General features: G+C 34.9%; 1 protein-coding gene across 1 annotated transcript in view; it reads right to left on the bottom strand.

Annotated features, from left to right (window-relative positions):
- LOC138704435 (WD repeat-containing protein 47) overlaps positions 1 to 23,787 on the bottom strand; it is a 193,905-nt gene that overhangs the window by 169,118 nt on the left and 1,000 nt on the right. The window lies entirely within an intron of this gene.

Genomic DNA, 23,787 nt, shown 5'->3' with positions numbered 1-23,787 from the left:
GGATGAGCTGTGGAAGTGTTCTTTTTCCAGGTCTGGGTTTCTATAACTATAGAGGTGTTAAAACCAGGATTGCAAGGATCCCCCGAATTTGTAAAGCAAGAGGTGGTCATATTGATGAACAAAAAACTTGAACTACTTTCTTACTTCATAAAAAAATACGATTTCTTAGTCTTAAAATATGTTTTAAATGCGTGTTTTGTGCGAAGTTCATATATGCATTGAAGCTTGTAGAATAAAACTAGCAATTGCCTACTATATTTACTGAAGGAAATTCTCTTCAAAATATGTGACTGGTTCTCAGTCAATAAATTAGTATTAAATTGTAACAAAACTAACATAATTCAATTTAAATCCTGTCCAAATTCAACGTCGCAAATTTCTAGCGCAATAATTAACAATAGATCCCCATTAGAAACAACAACCAAATTTCTTGGCTTAAAATCGATAATGTGTTAAATTGGAAAAATCATATTAAAGAAATTACCCCCAAACTAAATTCAGCTCGTTTTGCTATTAGATCTATGCAAAAGATAGTAAATATCAATACCTTAAAAACAATATACTTTGCATACTTCCACTCGGTAATGAGTTTTGGAATAATATTCTGGGGAAATTCCACAGATAGTAACAATATATTTCTATTACAAAAAAGAGTAATTAGAATAATAGTAGGTGCGAAATCTAGGGAGTCGTGTAGGACTATTTTCAAAAAACTACAAATAATGCCCATGGCTTGTCAGTATATCTTTTCATTAATAGTCTTCCTCGTATGTAATCGTGAAAACTTTGTAACTAATTCAACAGTTCATAGCATGAATACACGTCAAAAAAATGACTTTCATACTCCATCGGCAGGTCTATCGTGCTATCAAAAAGGAGTGCGTTATATGGCAGTAAAAATTTTTAATAGCCTCCCTATCGATATAAAAAATGAAACTCAAAACATACAATTATTTAGGGCCAAATTAAAGAAGTACCTAATTTCTCACGCCTTCTATTCTGTAGGTGAATTCATGACATTCAATAACACTTCATGAAATTGATACTAAAACTTTGTGTTGTACTAGTAGACTATACTGTAAATCTCGTCTGTATATATTTCATCTAGACTGTGACTATAAATTAAGATTTTATAATAGTATTAAGTTTTTTGACTTGTTCCATATTCTAGCTGTAAGCATGTATGAATACCATGGAATGTTAATAAATACAATACAATGCAATACATAAAATGTTTAATTAAACGTGATAAACTTTATGTCGTTAGTCAAATATGTAGTTATATAAGAAAAGCAAGTGCGAATGATTATGTAGATCTGCGCGATTGTCCAAAATGAAAGAATAATGAGGAACAAATACAAGAACTGGCGGACAGTAAATGCGCAGGGACCATTGCAGTCACTCGCAAATATCACTTAATTGATTGTTACTCACGAGATAAAGCGGCAGGGGGCAGTACGCAATAACGATACTATTCATCAAACAAAAAATATGCAGACTTCGGAAATTTCTGCAAGTGACAAGTTAAGCTACTAATTACAATTCGCTCTAGACTGAGCATCATTAATAATTTTATTACTAGTCTATCCAAGGATGGCCTTCATCACCTACCCTGTTCAACATCTATACTTGGAGGATTTAGTGAACAACTATTTTCAGAAGATAGCAGCGGTAATAGTAGAAGGAAGAAGAATAAAATGCATGAGATTTGCTGATGATATGGCGTTGTTAGCAGAAGAGGAGACGATACTAAGGGATATGCTACTGGAGCTAAATGACAGCTGTAAGCAGTATGAGATGTAAATAAACGCAAACAAGACGAAGACCATGGTTATAGGAAAGAAAAGTAAAGAAGATAAACGTGCGAATTCTAAATGAGGCAGTAGAGCAAGTGGACAGTCTCAAATATATGAGATGTGAGACATGTGTGGCAGCACAAGGATTTGTTGTACGTTCCGGATCTTGCCGGAATAAAGTCATCTGCCCCGTGTCCCTAAAATGCTTTTCGGGCGATCAGAATTGAAAATGAACACCGATTTTTGCTCCATGTAATAGTACATTAAAAATCATCATTCATTTATGCATGTCTGTTACATGTATTACTGTAATCTATACTAATAATAAATCTGTAGCAGAAGTTTGTCTGGTAATTTTCGATTTTTCAAAAATAACTGGTCCTAACATATATAATTAACCGCCCTGAAACCGAAAATCGCTTTTTTTTTTTTAATTTTTGTTTGTATGTCTGTCTGTCTGTCTGGATGTTTGTTACCTTTTCACGCGATAATGGCTGAACCGATTTATATGAAAATTGGAATATAAATTAAGTTCGTTGTAACTTAGATTTTAGGCTATATGGCATTCAAAATACTTTATTTAAAAGGGGGGTTATAAGGGGCTTGAATTAATTAAATCGAAATATCTCCCTTATTATTAATTTTCATGAGAAATGTTACATAACAAAAGTTTCTTCAAAAATAATTTCCGATAAGTTTTATTCTATACAAAATGTTGATAGGACTGATATTTAATGAGATAAATGAGTTTTAAAATTACAATAACAACGCCATCTAAGGCGCTGTACTGAAATAAAAACAAATGACTTCGTCTATAAGGGGCCTTGGACAACAACAATCGAAAGCTATTAAACACAGCCTAAGAGAATGTTTCTGTGTTTGTATGAAGTAATATCGGAAGCTACTTAATTGTTTAATTATTATTTCACCATTGGAAAGTGTAGTTTCTCTAGATGGACATAATTCTGCAATGTTATTACAGTAACTTCTGAAACATATAGCAAGTAATATAAAGTATACACATTAAAACTAAATGATATGTCAATCTTCATTAAACTATGGTTGCATGTAATAACATTAAGAAACATGTTAAAGGAATTGTCATTGCACTAAATGATTGCTCTCTGGACCAAAATGACCGCATTTTAATTATTTAAATACAATTTAAATTAAGTAATTAAACGATTTATCCTTCTATCAAACACGAATGTTCCCTGGATCAAACGTCCTATTTTAATTATGTAATTACTTTATATTTATTTCTAACAAGTGCAGCAGAGCGCACGGGGACTGCTAGTATTGAAATAATAACAGATTTTCAAACATTTCACAAACGAGTCCATTTTCGAGCTATCATAACTAGGGGGCGGATTCATATGCATAGAAAAAGGCAAAATATGCATGCACGTATGCACTTAGGAACCGGGATATATGCATTAAAAATAACCAAATATGCACTGTTAAAATTTTAAGCAATTTACTATTGTTAATGGTTTTTCTCCTATGCATCTACGGCCAGACGAGCTGTAGCTGCCGTAATTGTCGCAAAATGGGTGGCCACACGGCGCTACAATTACTGCTCAGTTTCTGTGTTAAATGTAGCTACGTGTGGCCACAATACATGCCACGCTAGCGACATTTGTAGCTAGTTCTTTTGCGATTTGCAGCACTCAGCTACTCTTTAAAAGATTTTCTCTCTCCTTAACACTACTTCCATTTTCATGACATATCTTGTACATAATTACGGTCACACACAATGATAATGCGCATGAGAAGAAAATTTATAGCAGTGCCATAAAGGAAACTTTTATTCCTGTGTCGGTTTTTCAACAGGCAATATTGTTCATCAGTAGCAATCGAAAGTACGGTGTGGGTGAAGGGTTTGCTGAAAGGCTGTATGAAGACCTAATTTCTCGTGGTTCTTTAGAAAGGTCATTACAAAGATTAGACATGTCCCTTATTCCCTAAAACACAACTCAAAAAGGAAATGTGTTTGTAACATATTTGAGAGATCTGTCTTGTAAAAGAGGTTGTTTTTTTTTTTTTTTTTTTTTTTTTTTTTTTTTTTTTTTTTTTTTTTTAACCAAATGAAGTCGCTGTGAAGGGTTTACTGAATGCGTATAGATTTTATTATTGAAGAGCACCATTGGTCGAAAATGAAAGGAAAAAATGTGTACTCTCAAAGAACGATATTTTGAAAACAGTACAAGTAAACATATCTATTATAAAAGTTCCCTTTTTCTTGGTTTTGCAGAATGCTTATTGGATGTTGCGACAAATTAAACTTGATCCTTATATCCCAAAATATAACTCAAAGTGGAAATATATTTATAACACAATATTTATAAACAATATTGGTTTGTGAGGTACGTTTTTTACCAAACATAATCGCTGTGAAGGGTTTGCTAGAACGCTTTTGTATACATTTTATTACTGAAGAATTATTTAGGTCGAAACTGAAAGAAGAAAAATGTATGTACTTTAAAAGAAAGATATTTTGAAGAGAGTTAAAACATGGGGCAACTTGGCCTCGACTATACATAAGCGAAGCAATATTTATTGGCACCGTATTGTTAGTAACAAAATATGTCATATTTATTGACATCGTATTGTTAGTAACAAAATATGTCATTTATTGGCACCGTATTGTTAGTAACAAAATATGTCATTTATTGGCACCGTATTGTTAGTAACAAAATATGTCATATTTATTGGCACCGCATTGTTAGTAACAAAATATGTCGTATTTATTGGCACCGTATTGTTAGTAACAAAATATGCCATATTTATTGGCACCGTATTGTTAGTAACAAAATATGTCATTTATTGGCACCGTATTGCTAGTAACAAAATATGTCATATTTATTGGCACCGTACTGTTAGTAACAAAATATGTCGTATTTATTGGCACCGTATTGTTAGTAACAAAATATGTCATATTTATTGGCACCGTATTGTTAGTAACAAAATATGTCATATTTATTGGCACCGCATTGTTAGTAACAAAATATGTCATATTTATTGGCACCGCATTGTTAGTAACAAAATATGTCATATTTATTGGCACCGCATTGTTAGTAACAGAATATGTCATATTTATTGGCACCGTATTGTTAGTAACAAAATATGTCATATTTATTGGCACCGTATTGTTAGTAACAAAATATGTCATTTATTGGCACCGTATTGTTAGTAACAAAATATGTCATATTTATTGACATCGTATTGTTAGTAACAAAATATGTCATATTTATTGGCACCGTATTGTTAGTAACAAAATATGTCATATTTATTGGCACCGTATTGTTAGTAACAAAATATGTCATATTTATTGGCACCGCATTGTTAGTAACAAAATATGTCATATTTATTGGCACCGCATTGTTAGTAACAAAATATGTCATATTTATTGGCACCGCATTGTTAGTAACAAAATATGTCATATTTATTGGCACCGCATTGTTAGTAACAAAATATGTCATATTTATTGGCACCGTATTGTTACTAACAAAATATGTCATATTTATTGGCACCGTATTGTTAGTAACAAAATATGTCATATTTATTGGCACCGTATTGTTAGTAACAAAATATGTCATATTTATTGACACCGTATTGTTAGTAACAAAATATGCCATATTTATTGGCACCGTATTGTTAGTAACAAAATATGTTATATTTATTGGCACCGTATTGTTAGTAACAAAATATGTCATATTTATTGGCACCGTATTGTTACTAACAAAATATGTCATATTTATTGGCACCGTATTGTTAGTAACAAAATATGTCATATTTATTGGCACCGCATTGTTAGTAACAAAATGTCATATTTATTGGCACCGTATTGTTAGTAACAAAATATGTCATATTTATTGACATCGTATTGTTAGTAACAAAATATGTCATATTTATTGGCACCGTATTGTTAGTAACAAAATATGTCATATTTATTGGCACCATATTGTTAGTAACAAAATATGTCATATTTATTGACACCGTATTGTTAGTAACAAAATATGTCATATTTATTGACACCGTATTGTTAGTAACAAAATATGTCGTATTTATTGGCACCGTATTTTTAGTAACAAAATATGTCATATTTATTGGCACCGTATTGTTAGTAACAAAATATGTCATTTATTGGCACCGTATTGTTAGTAACAAAATATGTCATATTTATTGACATCGTATTGTTAGTAACAAAATATGTCATATTTATTGGCGCCGTATTGTTAGTAACAAAATGTCATATTTATTGGCACCGTATTGTTAGTAACAAAATGTCATATTTATTGGCACCGTATTGTTAGTAACAAAATGTCATATTTATTGGCACCGTATTGTTAGTAACAAAATTTGTCATATTTATTGGCACCGTATTGTTAGTAACAAAATATGTCATATTTATTGGCACCGTATTGTTAGTAACAAAATTTGTCATATTTATTGGCACCGTATTGTTAGTAACAAAATATGTCATATTTATTGGCACCGTATTGTTAGTAACAAAATATGACATATTTATTGGCACCGTATTGTTAGTAACAAAATATGTCATATTTATTGGCACCGTATTGTTATAAATCCGTCATTATAATAATTTCCCATCATTTTAAATTGAGAGAGTCAAAGAATATACAAGTCAAAAGACTTTTATCTCCTAACTGATACTAAATAAAGAATAAAATATCATGCAAAAAAAAATTGTAATAGAAGTGCAAACAACCATGTAAAATGAATGGCCATGCTTTAATTTTTTAGGAATGAGATATAAAGGGAAAAGCATATTATGTCATATAAAGGACACATGGATGAAGGCTTTAAAAAGAGTGAAATAACAAATCATAGTTATTTTTTCATCTTGTTTGCTACATCTTGTCCTGTTTCGTGTTCCAACTACTCGTATTCAGTTTCGTCACAGCATGTTACTTTCCGTCTGTAGAAAATACACCTAATATGACATTGTCAAGTAGGTTAGGTTATTTTACGACGCTTTATCAACAGCTTAGGTTATTTAGCGTCTGAATGAGATGAAGGTGATAATGCCGGTGAAATGAGCCCGGGGTCCAGCACCGAAAGTTACCCAGCATTTGCTCATATTGGGTTGAGGGAAAACCCCGGAAAAAACCTCAACCAGGTAACTTGCCCCGACCGGGAATCGAACCCGGGCCACCTGGTTTCGCGGCCAGACGTGCTAACCGTTACTCCACAGACATTGTCAAGTATCAGTCTTATTATTTCACTGTGTTAATATGACAGTGTATTACGTTTCTGTTTCACGTAAGTTTTCATTTCATATATTGCTGCAGTGAATAACAAACCACATTTTCAAATATTCAAAGGAGAATGATTACCACAGCCTTATGTCTAGAGAAACTTCGTTCCACTTGTGCAGAAACAATAACATATTCGAAATATTTTACACAAGCATTATTTATTTCAAAATAAGTATCATTATTACAAATTTCCTCATTTGAAATTAAGTCACAAATTTCGTCCTTGGCATCTTGCTATTATTCTTCTTTACAAGACGCTGAATGTTGTCTGTTAGAATAGCAGTATTCGGTCGTAATGTAACCGATCAACTAAAGTTCCCTGCTGAACGAAACACACTGAAATCCTCACCCCAACGCAAGTACGTACTGGTACCTAAAGTCAGAGGCGCAATGTTACGGCATACAATTTTCTTAGCTCTAGCGATGACATATACAAACTATATATGAGAAAACCTGCGACAAATGTAGCTCGTGTGGTACGTTTTTCGTTCATCGCCGTCTAAAAAGTGGGGCCGTTTATAGAAAAAGAAAAGCACAATTACATGAAAGAGATACAGCAATTGTTGCGCTATTTGTCATACCATGGGGTCAGAATATTTCATTTCATTATGGTGACGTGTTAAGGAAACTTCGACAGTAAATTTAGAGTGTGTTGTATTTTAGAATAGCTAGTTTTTGTAACCTTGAATCGTAGAAGTCAGCCTCCTGGGATCGGAACCAGCGTTTGACAGCCGTCTGCACCTCTCTGTCGATCCCATTATACATACTAGGTTCAAAAAGTTCTCGGAATTTGCTAGTATCGTAGAAACAACGTACCTTAAACACTATTCTACAGCATTCCCTTCAAAATAGTTGCCTTCCGCAACAACACACTTTTGCCAACGCGTGTAGAGTTCCTGGAAGCAGGCCTGGAAGCCATTTTGTGAAACCCGTCTTAGTGCTCTCGTCGCGTTTGCGATAACCTCTTCAGCATTGAATCTCCGTCCTTTCAGATGACTTTTCAGACGGGGAAACAGAAAGTAATCAGGTGGTGAGAGATCAGGAGAGTATGGTGGGTGATCCAAAGCAGTTATGTTGTGCCCGGCAAGAAAATTCTTTACAATAATTGCGCGATGAGCAGGTGCATTGTCATGCATAAGGAACCAGTTGTTTTCTACCCACTTTTCTGGACGTTTCCTTCTCACTGCGTCCCGGAGGCGACGGAGGATTTCTACGTACAATTCTTTCGTTACAGTACGACCTTCTGGAATGAACTCATGTTGGATGAGACCCTGAGAGTCGAAGAAAACTTCCAACATAACTTTGCCTTTGGAAGTGTCCCTAGGAAATTTTTGCTTCCGAGGAGATGTTTTCGATTTCCACTCAGATGACTGTCGTTTAGGGACTGGGTCGTACAAGTAGCACCAAGTTTCATCACCAGCAATAATTTTGTTTAAGAAATCACCATCTTCATCAGCCATACTGATCATGTCCCCAGCAAGAGTCATTCTTGTTTCTTTCTGTTCTGCCGACAACATTTTCGGAACTAACTTCTGAGACACGTAATGCATGTTGAGATGCTTGTGAAGAACAATGTGTAATCTTAATGTCTCTGCAGGAGTTTTGTGTTTGTACGTTGCTCTGTGGACATTAATTACAAAATGCGACGAACAAACAAAACACTATGATAAACAATTGCCTACAACTCAAAACCAACAATCGCCATTATCAACAAACTTTAAGGAAATGACATCATGAATGTTACCAACAAAACAAATGTATAACATCCCTTGTTATATATTAATACGAAAAATGGTAGTAAAATTCCGGGAACTTTTTGAACCAAGTAGTATGATAAATGTAGGGAATATGTTGAAAAATAGCACAACAATTATTATGAGCCACATGCTCATAATACAAGACGAAATGAAATTCTTAAATTAGTTGAACCTAAATATTTCACATCTGCTGCTTTACTACACAGTACAAATTATGGACCACGGCAATATAATTCGATAATAAAATTTCATCCAGAATTGACTACTTTAAGCAATGAAATTTTCAGATCCAGAATTAAAAAATTTATATGACAGACTTGCCTGTATATATATTATGTACCATGTATTGTAAAACAAGTTTATTTCTATCCTAAGTGTATTTTTCTATTTTATCTTGGTTACTATATCAACATGACCTGTACTAATTATACTACTAATAATAATTTAATATTAATCCATCAATCTAAACATCGTCTCTTTTTTCACTCAGTTATTACTAGTATTATTATTTAATAATTTTATTATCATCTTTATGTGAGCTTTTTTCTTAAGTATTTTGTCTACAAAGTATGTATATCTATGTAACGGAACTGTCCCCGAACATGAGCTTTGCTCTTTCGGGGTATTTTAATGTAACGTTTTTATGTATATGTTATTATTAAATAAATAAATAAAATAAAAATAATTGCTGTCTGTTCCAATAAATGTTTGCAATGAAACTATGGTTTTTTTCTGTTAACATTCTCAGGCGAACTTATTTTTACGGCCCTCGTAATTGCGGTCGAGTGGCCAAAATTTATATAAGCACTTCTTTTAACATTATTAACACGGTGAAAGAAATAAAATAACTTTTTTTATCTGCTCCCATCAGAATGTTTGCTTGTGAGTGAAACCTCCCTTCTTGATGGCAAGAAATCGTTTGTCTGTCCAAGCTGTCACGATATCTTCTGACTTGAGCTTAATAATCGTGTTTCCTACAACGACCTCTAGTACAACACTTCCATGTTATTTACATCAACATACTTGTCATGTTAAGCTCTGGTCTTCTTGGAGTAAATTTAATTCAGCTAATCATTCGACTTTTCTCAAAACTGACATCTGCAAAAGCCAATGTCAACCTTCGCATTAACAACCTTACGGTAAGTCTAAGATTTTTTTTTTTTTCAGAAAAACGTAATAAAACGTAACATATGAAGAGTCCACTGCAAGAATGATGGATGTCACTTTCTTGTCGAAAATGAACCAAGACTGTCAATGCATAGCTTAAGACATATAGAATGTACATACAGAGTTATATGGCATTAACACTGATAGTCATTGTCCAGTAATGATCGGAAAATCACAGTTAAGCTTTGAGCGCTAAGCATTTCAAACTTTCAATTGCTTCTCCTGCAAAATGTATTCCAAATGACATCCAACACTCTTGCAGTGGACTCTTCATATCTTTGTATTTATGAATTTTCAAAGTTACATTCACAAGCTAATACAAAAATTTAATATCACTATGAATTTATTAGGGATGCTTAATTCACTACATTATACAAATATTTAATGAGTACTGCATGTTTATCGGCCTAATTCATGCAAAACATTTCAGGGGGCCCATCAAAATGAAGTATGAACTTTCAGGGGTCCGCGAACCACCGGCATAACCAAACAAAAATGGTGCTGAAGACGAAATGGGTTCAACAGGTATCACCAACGTGTCCTCACGATATGGACCTCTTTCACAATACAAGCATAACTGACGAATGAAACAGTATAACATATCTTAACATTATTAATTGGCTGAAGAATTATACCTCCGATGCAAAAACTAATTCGGACAAGTATTTTAGGTTTGAGAGAGTTCTTAATTAAGTTTCGTGTCACGACCTTGCACTAATCCAAATGTAGCGCGACGGACACCGAAATCCTGCGGATGACCTCGATTCGGTAGGAAATCCACATGGCAAGAATGCCGCGGCGGAGCAGGTGAACGACCAGTAGCCGGCAACCGGGACCTTCCGGGGACGACAGCGAAGTCTTGGGTCGCAGCCCATTGCTACTGTGCGGCGGGTTCCTCGGGTCTAAACAGCCCCTTCAAAGTTTAACACGTAAATACAGGGACATCATTTTATTTTTACTAACATTTTTAATATTAGCCTGGCTATACCTTTGGATTAACGGTTGAGACCCGGAAACACCGTTTGCTACCTCCTTCCACGACTGGAGTTCGATGATACTGGCGTAAAATAAAAACAAATCACTTTACTAGGTATAGGAGGGAAGAAAAGTAGCTCATCCATTTACGTAAACTAGGAGATATCGCGATTTTGAGTTTGATAATTTTCATTAGGTTTTTGTTTAATCAAAATACAGTACAGTATTAACAATGAGTGTTTTTACTCATGACCTGAGTTATCCATGTGGACGTATTCATTATGCAGTGTACATTATACTGTCTACAGCACATTAGCGTACGATATAGAGAATGAAGTTAAAATGAAAAATAATCATAATATGGATATTTAAACACATTTTTTAAACTGGTGGCCGTTCATTTCGATACAGACTTCAGTTCTTTTGTGCCTATTATCGCACTATAGACTATTTCATGTAATTCCAATTACCAGTTTCGTCCTTCATACTTAGTAACTCATGTTGAAATAATTCTGTACCTACTCTATAAAAGAGTACCTTACGTACTGTAAATTCAATCTTCACTTCTGCCTGACCCTCACAGATAAAATTACTCAGACATGCTATCTACTGTCCGTCCAAGTGGTTATGTCGTCGCTTATTCCGTCGGATCCCGGCCAACTAGTCACTCATAACGAGTGCACCTCAGCACATGTGTGGACTTTGGTCCTTCGTTCATAGACATCTATGACGTAGTGCAGAGGGCGGCCACTAGAGGGAACCCAAGAGTTGGAACTTAATCTGAGACAATTCTGTCCGGCGCCGGGGTGGGTATCCGGTGTGGCTTAGTGGTTAAAGCATCAGCACGTAGAGCTGAAAACCCGGGTTCAAATCTCGGCGCCGGAGAGAATTTTTCTCCGTTCGATTACTCTTTCATCGTATGATGACGCAGAATATCTGCATGGAAATATATGTACTTCGGTACATTAAAATAATATATATTGAGGTTTGTTTACTACCCGCCAACAACAATAAAGAAGGTCCAAGCCAGAATATTATATTACAGTGATTTAAGTGCCGCAAAATCCCTCATGCGAGCATCTTAATCCGTTACTTAACGAAGCTGTATAACAGCGAGGTGCAACAGAAATTACCTAACATTCGTCTTACTGCGGGGAAAGGAACCGGCCACCCTATCCCACTATCTCCTGGCCTAGTTTCCTCATAAGTGGTGCCTTGTTGGTATTACTTGTGAGGTTCAGATCTGTCTTCGGACAGTTGACTAAACAACAACGTCTTACTGCCCCTCCGCAAAGCTACAAGTGATTCACATTTGACGCCACTCAGTTTGGACGATGACGTCATCTCTATGCAAGTCGACGGTATTACATCCTGCTGCATTCTATATCGACCTGAAACCGTTGACTGATGACAGATGAAATTAATAATGATAGAGTGAAACGCCGAAAATTTGACAGCATTTGCTTCGAACTGGTGGAGGATTTCAAAGCGCGCCTGTTAGTTCCATACTCGGACATGTGGACTCAGGCAGGATACGAACGTGTTCCTCATTCGCCGCCCGTGTTTTCTTTTAATTAAATTTGTAATTTTAAATAAACTAAGTGAATTTTATATTAAGGGAATATTAATTAATAAATACAAATTTAGACATTTAATAATATCCCAGATGGAAACCACTTACAATTTTGAGGGCTTGGTGGAAAAATTCGCAAAGTCAGAGTGTGAATATTGTGGGATAATGAGATTATGGTTTGGGGAAACCCAAAGTTTTGTATTTGGAATATTTGTTGAAAATTGCAAGCTTAATTTTGACTTAGTGAGTTGTTACAAATTGTACTTCAGAATGTAGTCTACAATGACTTGACAGTGCGACAGCCTGCGGAAGAGGGCCGGGCGGCAACGACAGCGCGTTCACTGCTCAAAATTATATTTTTTTAGTATGTTATTTTACGACGCTTTATCAACATCTTTGGCTATTGAATGTATGAGATGAAGGTGATAATTCCGGTGAAATGAGTCCGGGGTCCAGCACCGAAAGTTACCCAGCATTTGCTCATATTGGGTTGAGGTAAAACCCCGGAAAAACCTCAACCAGGAAACTTGCCCCGACCGGGAATCGAACCCGGGCCACCTACTTTCGCGGGCAGACGCGCTGACCGTTACTCCACAGGTGTGGACTCAAAATTATAACGTGTGTTGCAAATGTGGGCGACCAATTATGATGAAAGTGTAAACAACACTTTTCCATCGGAATAAGAAGGTATTTTCTATCCGTTCGTCATAATACAATGGATCACATTGCAATGTGTAGCAGACCGCGCTTCGAAACCCGAGTGTCATGATTGATGCATTTTAATTTGAGTAAGAGAAAAGGAGCTTTGTTTAGTTTTGGTGTTAAAAAATCTTATGCTGAAAGAATATTGACGCAAATAACGAAGCAGCCTCAAGTTCTCGAAAACCAAGGACCAACGTCACGATGCACAAGACGAGGAAATAACTGCTGTTACAATTCAAAAGGATCTGAATTCATTCGTAAGTGCTTGAAATTTTGTTTTGATTCAATGTGAGAGAAGGAAATAACTGCTGTTACAATTCAAAAGGATCTGAATTCATTCGTAAGTGCTTGAAATTTTGTTTTCATTCAATGTGAGAGGAGGAAATAACTGCTGTTACAATTAAAAAAGGATCTGAATTCATTCGTAAGTACTTGAAATTTCGTTTCATTCAATGTGAGAGGAGGAAAAAACTTGTCACAATTAATTCGTAAGTACTTGAACTTTAGTTTCATTCAATGTCAGGGGGAGAAAGAACTTATGTTAGAATTAAAAAGGATCTGAAGTCATTCGTAAGTACATACTTGTAATTTGGTTTCATTCAACGTCAGGGGAAGAAAGAATTTCTGTTACAATTGAAAACGATCTGAATCGGAAATTGGTTTCATTAAACGTAAGAACTTCTTTTACAATTAAAAGGGATCTGCATTCATTCGTAAGTACTTGGAAATTGGTTTCATCCGTAACTACTTGGAATTTGGTTTCATTCAACGTAAGAACTTCTTTTACAATTAAAAGGGATCTGCATTCATTCGTAAGTACTTGGAAATTGGTTTCATCCGTAACTACTTGGAATTTGGTTTCATTCAACGTAAGAACTTCTTTTACAATTAAAAGGGATCTGCATTCATTCGTAAGTACTTGGAAATTGGTTCCATTCAACGTAAGAACTTCTTTTACAATTAAAAGGGATCTGCATTCATTCGTAAGTACTTGGAAATTGGTTTCATCCGTAACTACTTGGAATTTGGTTTCATTCAACGTAAGAACTTCTTTTACAATTAAAAGGGATCTGCATTCATTCGTAAGTACTTGGAAATTGGTTTCATCCGTAACTACTTGGAATTTGGTTTCATTCAACGTAAGAACTTCTTTTACAATTAAAAGGGATCTGCATTCATTCGTAAGTACTTGGAAATTGGTTTCATCCGTAACTACTTGGAATTTGGTTTCATTCAACGTAAGAACTTCTTTTACAATTAAAAGGGATCTGCATTCATTCGTAAGTACTTGGAAATTGGTTCCATTCAACGTAAGAACTTCTTTTACAATTAAAAGGGATCTGCATTCATTCGTAAGCACTTGAAAATTGGTTTCATCCGTAACTACTTGGAATTTGGTTTCATTCAACGTAAGAACTTCTTTTACAATTAAAAGGGATCTGCATTCATTAGTAAGTACTTGGAAATTGGTTTCATCTGTAAGTACTTGGATTTTGGTACCGTGAATTTGTTTAATTTTTCTTAAATGCAATGAAATAAAACGAGTTGTGTTTGCGAATTATATCAACAAACGAGGTGTATCAATACTTTTTTACACTCACTGTATGTTTCTCTGCCAAGGACAAGGAAACGATGATCAGTGCTTCATTCGTAAAAAAGAATAGTCTGCAACAACAACCAAAAACACTATTAAGCGCCATTACAAGCCCCACTATGAATGAACTTACAAATTTTATTCAGGAGAAGAGAGAAATAAACTGGTAGCCAATTTCACAAGTGCGACGTGCATTACAACGTGCTTTGAATGGGCTAGTACATCAATGGGGGCTACTACGTGAGGCAAGAAACATCCCGTCTGAGGCGCGAGTCGCTTTCGATAGTTGGAAGGGGTCCGCGGACTGCTGTTCTAAACAGTGATACAACTATAGTCGCGACGCTGTTATTCCCGGAGCGACTCCTCCTCTTTGCTTACGTCTTAGGAAGTGAAGGCTCTATAAAGTCTAAGTAGGTAGTATCGTTCGCCATTTTTGTTCTTTCGTTGCCGAGCTACCATACGAGGAATCTATTTGCCACACCGTTAAACATTATCATGTCGTAGCTCCTATTATAATAAATCAAACGCACTGTAATTCAGAAAATAATTGAGCGGCAAATAACGTCTCCATGTGCTTTCTGCGAATGCCAACTAAAGAGCCAAAATGTCGGGCGATTATATTAAGTATTTATCGAGCCTTAAGAAATGAATAACATCATCAGCGAATCACAAGACGCACACGTTTAAATGTACCCGACCTGCAACGCGATTGGCTGCCGGAAATTAGAGCGACGGGACTATAACTTAATGGATCTTCGTTCATTGCTGGTGCAAATTTCTAGACAGTGCGTATTTCGGAGGCCTTGACCGCAGCAGGAAGAAAGCAGTGGAGTCAGAGAGTGTCCAAGGAGGTCATATTTCGACGTAATTAATAATCGTGCTTTACATTTAAATGATTAACCCGCTCGCTTGTGACGTTTGACGTGTATACATCCATTCAGTTCTAGGTTATTCTGTGGGAAGAGTATTGGGTGCTTAGTACCTACGTCTACACCAGTGGTCGTCAGCACTCGCTGAAATGGGTAAAGAGTAAGAAGTGTCTCGGAATGTGCTCCGTCGTACAGAAGGGAGGGCACAAAGCATACCCGCCAGCAGCCACGGATGCATGCCAGTGCATCTCTTATTCGCGGGTAAGGGACGCTAGTCCGAGGGTGCACTGTGCTGATGACCGCTGGTCTACTCGTATACTGTTCGTAGTATGCAATAAAATTATTAAAGAAAAAATGATGCCTGCTTTGGTACAGCTCTTAAGTAGAAATACCCATTTTTTATTATCAGGCTTACATTAACATAATTTATAATATTGTATTTCAATACGAGTAATTGTTTATAATACTATAAGAAACAGGAAGATTGTATTCTGCAAATCAATATAATTATTATCACATTAAGTTTTGTTAATTCCTGCAATAGAGAGAGAATTCACTTAGACAGCCGCCTCAATCAGGGAACCAGTATGATCGGCACAACTCAAACTCCCTTCCTCCAGCACGCGTGCTCAAATCGTGACAATGCTGTCGCTGACGATCCACTCCGCGCAGCTGCAAGTGATGAGCAGGGGAGCAATCTCACCAAAATATCACTAAATGGAGCTACGGTATAAGGAAGACGAGAACCAGCGATGATGGGCGATTAAGCTCTTTTAAAAAACGGAAGATTCCAGTTCTCGTGACGGAAAAATAAGGGCATTTTTTGTTTTGTTTTGTTTTGTTTTATTATTATTATTATTATTATTATTATTATTATTATTATTATTATTATTATTATTATTAAGCATGTAGAGGATTTAAGTTAATTTCATTTGAGTCTTAGAAGTTTTTAATGTATGGTTTGATATTAATTTCACAATTTTCATCATTACGTGGTTGCCTTTGGGAATTTACACACAAGAAATGAGAAATATAACGTTTAATATGCAAATCAGCAAAAAAAAAACGCGTCGTAATTACGAGCTTTTCATTGCAAGTGCGGCTTAGATAGTCACTCTATTTCGTTCATGTTATGAAAAAGATGCCTGATTTGTTGACTAGTGTAATTAAGAAATGTGTTATACAGGGACATCATTTTATTTTTACTTCAATTTTTATTGTACCTGAGTTTTTGAATGTACTTCACCCCCATCCCTTCTACTAATGAAGTTCAACCGTCCACACAGATCCAAGATCGCATATACAGTCACAGTAGCCTTACAGTCATAGTAAACAGTACGTTCCAAAAATATGTTCGCGTTTTCCAGTGACGAAAGAGCTTTCAATATTGCATTATTTTCCCTTTGCCTACGTCGTATCCCGGTTTCCCCCACCAGCTTTTATTCGCCAGCTAGTGGCTGGGCTGTCTTTGCTCTTTCTGAAAACATTAATTTCTGTTAGGAATTGGACATCTACGTAATATTATACCAATACAATTGTTTAAAATAACTTAAATAAAAGGGCCTCGTTAAGTAATTAACTGTAACGTTGATTTCCTCCCTTTCTATAACGCTGCGACGTAACCACTTGGACGGACAGTAGATAGCATGTCTGAGTAATTTTATCTTTTCGGATCGGGCAGACGTGAAGATTGAATTTACAGTACGTAAGGTCTCTTTTATAGAGTAGGTACAGAATTATTTCAACACGAGTTACTGGTACGAAGGACGAAATTGGTAATTGGAATTAGGTACAATAGTCTATAGTGCGATAATATGCACATTACATCTGAAGCCTGTATCGAAATGAACGGCCACCACTTTAAAAAACGTGTTTAAATATCCATATTATGATTATTTTTCAATTTAACTTCATTCTCTATATTGTACGCTAATGTGCTGTAGACAGTATAATATACACTGCATAATGAATACGTCCACATGGACAGCTCAGTTCGTAAGTAAAAACACTCATTGTTACTACTGTACTGTATTTTCATTAAACAAAAACCTGATGAAAATTATCAAATTCAAAATCGCGATATTTCCTAGTTTACGTAAATGGATGAACTACTTTTCTTCCCTCCTATACCTAGTAAAGTGATTTGTTTGTATGTTACGCCAGTATCATCGAACTCCAGCCGTGGAAGGGGATAGCAAACGGTGTTTCCGATTCTTAATCGTTGATCCAAAGGTACAGCCAGGTTAATATTAGAAATGTTAGTAAAAATAAAATGATGTCCCTGTATTTGTCAAGTAAAAAAAGCTAGGAAACTTTATCGCTTTAAAACAATCTAGAGCACGATCTAAATAACTAGACTCTCCTCGTGAACATGATTACCATCAGCTTGTGAAATTAACAGCTGACTACAAACTGAACGTTTCAGTTGCACTTGTATTTATAAATCAGAACATCTTCAGCAGACTCAAATCTACACGGTATGATCGTACTACATACAATTCGATGGGTTTGGGTAAAGGGATGCAATTCATAAAAATGAGTTTTGAGATTAATTTTCATTTAATTTCGGGCATTTATTGCAAATAATTTTATATACAAATAAAACACATAAAATGCTAGTATTATCTTCTTTTTTGCACACCCACTTGCATTCGTAGAATTTAACTTGTGTATTCACCTGGGGAACAAAACTCCATTTGCACAAAAAATGACTTAACCCCCTTTACTCAAACACCATCGAATTATACCAATTTCCCATGAATCAATGGCTTGGGTCATTATCCAACCAGCTTCAAGCTTCACAGGGTTGCCTGATGCTTCACATTCTCACCGACAGCTAACTTACTATTTTTTTTTTTTTTAATTTCGAACAAATGATTAATTTCTACAAACTTTCGACACTTTCTTCATTTAGTGGAGCAGCTCCAACAAACAATCACGCACGATTCACAAGCTTTTATGAGGAAAAGTGCACCGAATTCAAAGCTTTAGCAAATTGCCGAGCATTAAGAAAATAAAACTGACTGACACTGATATTGATATTTATACTCTCAGGACTCAGGAGGATATACTACAAAATCTTTGGTTTATTTTCAAGGTTATGTGGTGGAATTTTCGTTTTCGCAGTGGACTACTTCAATTTCATCATTCAGCTGTTCTGTGAATGATTTACTTTTTGTTGAAGCAATCTGGCGAGATTTTATTTTTAAAAAATCTGTTTTTGAACCTAAAACCTCAGCAGTTTTTAAATTAATTAAATATTTCAAATTAACTTTTTACATACATTAAAAAACTTAATCTATATTTTTAAACCCTGTTATTCTAGCTACGAACCTTGTGGTTATTGGCTTGTTTTCCTAACCTCAATGTGGTCATTGGCTTGTTTTCCTAACCTCAGTGTGGTTATTGGCTTGTTTTCCTAACCTCAATATGGTTATTGGCTTGTTTTCCTAACCTCAATGTGGTTATTGGCTTGTTTTCCTAACCTCAATGTGGTTATTGGCTTGTTTTCCTAACCTCAGTGCGGTTATTGGCTTGTTTTCCTAACCTCAATGTGGTTATTGGCTTGTTTTCCTAACCTCAATGTGGTTATTGGCTTGTTTTCCTAACCTCAATGTGGTCATTGGCTTGTTTTCCTAACCTCAATGTGGTTATTGGCTTGTTTTCCTAACCTCAATGTGGTTATTGGCTTGTTTTCCTAACCACAATGTGGTTATTGGCTTGTTTTCCTAACCTCAATGTGGTTATTGGCTTGTTTTCCTAACCTCAATGTGGTTATTGGCTTGTTTTCCTAACCTCAATGTGGTTATTGGCTTGTTTTCCTAACCTCAATGTGGTTATTGGCTTGTTTTCCTAACCTCAGTGTGATTATTGGCTTGTTTTCCTAACCTCAATGTGGTTATTGGCTTGTTTTCCTAACCTCAATGTGGTTATTGGCTTGTTTTCCTAACCTCAGTGTGATTATTGGCTTGTTTTCCTAACCTCAATGTGGTTATTGGCTTGTTTTCCTAACCTCAATGTGGTTATTGGCTTGTTTTCCTAACCACAATGTGGTTATTGGCTTGTTTTCCTAACCTCAATGTGGTTATTGGCTTGTTTTCCTAACCTCAATGTGGTTATTGGCTTGTTTTCCTAACCTCAATGTGGTTATTGGCTTGTTTTCCTAACCTCAATGTGGTTATTGGCTTGTTTTCCTAACCTCAGTGTGATTATTGGCTTGTTTTCCTAACCTCAATGTGGTTATTGGCTTGTTTTCCTAACCTCAATGTGGTTATTGGCTTGTTTTCCTAACCTCAGTGTGATTATTGGCTTGTTTTCCTAACCTCAATGTGGTTATTGGCTTGTTTTCCTAACCTCAATGTGGTTATTGGCTTGTTTTCCTAACCACAATGTGGTTATTGGCTTGTTTTCCTAACCTCAATGTGGTTATTGGCTTGTTTTCCTAACCTCAATGTGGTTATTGGCTTGTTTTCCTAACCTCAGTGTGATTATTGGCTTGTTTTCCTAACCTCAATGTGGTTATTGGCTTGTTTTCCTAACCTCAATGTGGTTATTGGCTTGTTTTCCTAACCTCAATGTGGTTATTGGCTTGTTTTCCTAACCTTAGTCTTGAACACTGGCTCCTGATGTACCTAGCGACGGTGTATCTGGGGACAACTGTCTTCAGGCGGACCTCGTTGTATTTTAAATATTTTTGTAAATAACTTACTCCTATGATGAGTAATCAAAAACAGTATTTAGTAATGACTTGTATGGGTTTCAAGCTTCAGAGGAAATGCCACGCAGCAAATTAAAATTCAAGAGCAAACCCCATTATGCTCTTCCGAGGAAAATAACAACTCATAATCCTAAAAAGGGAAAGACAAGCGTTTTAACAGATACGCCAGAGAAAACCGACATAGAAGAAAGAAAAATTAAGTTGAGTGAGAACAGAAATATGATGAATAAAATTAAAAAACGAAAGAAGTTGAAGCCACAAGTTCTGTTTCCAGAAGATAATTCGGAAGAGATTGCAAATGAGCCGAGGAATGTGTTAGTGCTTATGATAATGACACTGAGTTGGTTGCTCGAGCAAATTTAGAAGAAATAAGAGAAGAAAATTTTGTTTTCATTCGTGTAGCAGGAAAGAGAGACTAATTATAATTTTTTTGTCGGTAGAATTTGTAAGAAGATTTGTGAAATTGTGAAACAGAATTTATCTTTTTTAGATGATGAGCATTCAGAAATTGTTGACCTTTCTTCAGAGGATATTGTGATCAAACTTCCACACCTTCTCAAAGAAAAGGTTCAAGATTAAGGGGCACTAAGAAATATGTTTTCAAAATGTCATTTGAAGGATACGCCCTTGGATAATAAGAAATTCATTTAAATGGAAAGCCTAATATTATTTTTGTCAAGAAAACTGAGAATTATTTTAAGACTTAGCAACATCATCACTATTGTTATTACATTAAATTTAAAGGCAAAATCTATTATTAATATTAATCATAAAAAAGTAAACTGCCTGTATTTTGTATAATTATAAACTTAATAAAATACTGGTTACATTAATATTATGTCGAACCATGTCCCAAGGTATGTCATCCTATGTCTCAAGGTACAACACCCTAATGTACCTAGGGACAGTATGTAGCACTTTAGGAAAATTAAGAAAATTATTTAATTAAACCTTTTTTTTAAGATACTTTACACTTCAAAGATACTGTTGTTAATAATAAAAAGTTATAAAAGCTTATACAAAAATTTAAAAAAATTACATTTAAAAACTGTCCCTAGGTACAACAGCTTCCCCTATGTTGTGTGTAGTGAAATCTATTAATAATAATAATAATAATAATAATAATAATAATAATAATAATAATAATAATAATAATACAATTTTACACACAAAACTGAATAAGATAATAATAATAATAATAATAATAATAATAATAATAATAATAATAATAATAATAATAATGTAATGTAAACAACAAGTAAGTAGAAATCAGACATAATATATAACATACAGAAAGAATGGAAAAAGCATAATAAAATGCGAACAGCAGGTCAGAATAAATGAGACCAAGTATAAAAAATGAGACAATTATTGATAATAATAATGACAATAGTAATTATTATTGTTATTATTATTATTATTATTATTATTATTTACCACCTGATGACAATTTTATTATCCATGGTTATATTTTAATCGTAATGAATTGCAACATTTTGAAAATATGCGTAATAATTCAGGAGAAAAATATAAAATTACATATACCAAACATATCATTCAAATAACAATTCATATTGCAATGTCTTCCGTAAGCTTCCATTTAACTGCTACTTTCAGTCGAATGCTTTACACTGCACAGATACTTAAAAACGATTTTCTATCATTTTTAACGTCCACTTAATTCGACTGTGTAACATGTTAAACTAAGTAGCTTGATCAATACATTATGTCCGTTCAGTATTTCGGTGGTTCTACAGAAAACCTGTAATTTCATGTCACTGAGCATTAGAATAAAAACTGTTTAATATTTTGTCACTTTTTAAATTCACACGTTAATTGAAAGTTTACACTGTTATCTAGTGAAGTATTTTTTTGAAAATAATATAAAAATTGATAATAAATAATGCCCACAGTACGTCACAACTTAGAGTTGGACAGTTTGAAGTTCATACTGCTTTATTTTCTCACGTATTTTAAATATAAAAATTGCTACCAAATCAGAAAACTCTTCAACTTAAAATGTGCGTTTAGTATTTTTTATTCATTACAACTAAGAATAGTTTTGCACCGAAGTTCCTGTCACAGACTTCAGTCCCAACTTCTGTGGACATTCAAAAACTTCCAAAAAAATCCACAAGGCGCGCTAGTTGTTAAATAATTTCGGCCACATGGAGAAGGAGAAGTGTCATTTTGGATTGTGAAGTGATTTTGTTCCTGTGAGACTTATTTGTAGAGTACATATCTGCTTATTGTTCGAATGTTACAATTAGTAAAGCTCATCCCATCACTTCTGTCGTCATTTCTAAATGTAAATGTTAGTTTCAAAAATGATTTAACTGGCCAGGACAATTTAATACTCTGAATGATACAGGATCCTAACCTCACACTGCAAAGCGAAGTAGTCCACAAAAGTGACCTGTTAATTCATTTTTTGCCATTTTGTTATTCGAAATAATCCGTAACATTGATTGATTACACTGCCAAGTGCTAATTTTTACCCATTTCGTCGACTTATTTTCTGGTACAAAGTAACTATATTCCCGTAGCCATATTTACTGTTTTCAACGTAAAAACCATTGAAATCATACTAGTTTCCATTTTAAAGCAAGGAAGTGGTCATTTGCAAGGCAAAAAAAAAAACATTAATAACATAACACTCCTCGCGTTTTAGAAGTTACTAATTAAGAAAAATATGTCTGGGTTGTTGTAATCAAAGACTGTGACGTTCCAATCTTAAATATCTTATACTCCATTTTTGCAGCAGAATACCAAGAGCGAAGAGAAACTTGTCTAAGGAAGAGGAAAAGAAGAGGAGAGAATAAAAGAATAAAGCATGAAGAAATGAAAAATGGGGACAAGAATAAACTAGGAAAGGTGAAGTTTATTTCGCGGTTGAGATAAAGAGAAGAAGAAAATTTGTATAAAGGGGAAAAGGCGCAAAGAATTATCGAGATTCACAAAAACTTAAAAAGAAACAACAAACTTGGTTCAGAGTGAAACACCACCTGTCGGTCCAGATCCAGAACCAATAACCAATAACGTATTTAGTCCGTGGTAAAGGAATGGAGAAGTAATGTCTTGTTTCTTACCATTCCTTCACTCATTTTGCTGTCAACAGATTCGATTATCATGAAGTGAATCCAAAAGAAGTGATTTTATTAAGACAATCTACAATAAGACGGCGGTGTTGAAAAGAGAATTGAACTATTTGGGAAAAGAAAATCATTGCAAATCAAGATTTCAGGTATAACTCCCTGTAAAGTTGATTTGAATAATTTCGAGGGAAAAATTGTTCCGGAGCCGGGTATCGGTGTCGGTTAGAGTTCCCGAGTAGCTCAGTGGTAGAGCGTTGGTA

Source organism: Periplaneta americana, chromosome 8, assembly GCF_040183065.1.
Source record: "Periplaneta americana isolate PAMFEO1 chromosome 8, P.americana_PAMFEO1_priV1, whole genome shotgun sequence".
In the NCBI taxonomy this organism is placed as follows: domain Eukaryota; kingdom Metazoa; phylum Arthropoda; class Insecta; order Blattodea; family Blattidae; genus Periplaneta; species Periplaneta americana.
Note: the sequence above shows the minus strand (reverse complement) of the source record. Positions and strands in the feature narration are given on the sequence as shown.